Consider the following 1,089-nt stretch of genomic DNA (forward strand, 5'->3'; position numbering starts at 1 on the left):
TATATGCATATATATATATGCATATATATATATATATATGCATATATATATATGCATATATATATATATATATATGCACATAAATGTATGTTTATATATATATATATATATGTTATATTCGTTATATATACGCATCCATACACATATACGTAAAATAATGCTTACCTATCGCGTCAAATAATTTAAAACTAATAAAACATAAATATAAATAAATATAAACATAAACAAATATAAACAAACATTCTATATTAAGTCATTTAAGATCTGCTGAATATAAAAAACAAATAAATAAATAATAAATAAATGAATAATAAATAATAAATAAATTAATAATTATATATATATACATATACAAACATACATGTCTAGTTAGATCATTGAAGATCGGCTGAATATAAAAAGCAAATAAATAATAAATAAATAAATAATAAACAAATAAATAAATAATAAACAAATAAATAAATAACTAATAAATAATAAACAAATATCTATATATATATATATATATATAGATATACAAGCATACTTGTCTAGTTAAGTCGTTTAAGATCTGCTGAATATTTTGTTTAGGGCAGCCGGCTTTGGGTTTGCCGCCCATCGAATTTAATCCGCAGAACTCCACTAATAAAACTGCGTCGACGCCGTAACTTTCGTAGAAATCGCCGACCTATAGATTAACAAAACAATAGTAATTAATTAGTTAATTAATTAATTAATTAATTAATTAATATAAATAAACGTGTAAATGCATAATATATATATATATATATACATATATATATATATATATAATTGCGTCGACGCCGTAACTTTCGTAGAAATCGCCGACCTATAGATTAACAAAATAACATTAACTAACTATTTAATTAGTTAGTTAGTTAGTTAGTTAATTAGTTAATTAATTAATTAATTAATTAATAAATATAAATAGATAAGTGCATAAATGCACAATGCATATAGACATATACGTATTACATGCAAATATATAGAGAAATAAAAACATAAATAAACAAATAAATAAATAAACATGTTAATAAACTGACAGACAAACAAAAAGATAATGAACGAATGAAAAGATCAACAAGCAAA

Source organism: Eimeria acervulina, genomic scaffold, assembly GCF_000499425.1.
Source record: "Eimeria acervulina Houghton genomic scaffold, Eah_scaff101, whole genome shotgun sequence".
NCBI classification, from domain to species: domain Eukaryota; phylum Apicomplexa; class Conoidasida; order Eucoccidiorida; family Eimeriidae; genus Eimeria; species Eimeria acervulina.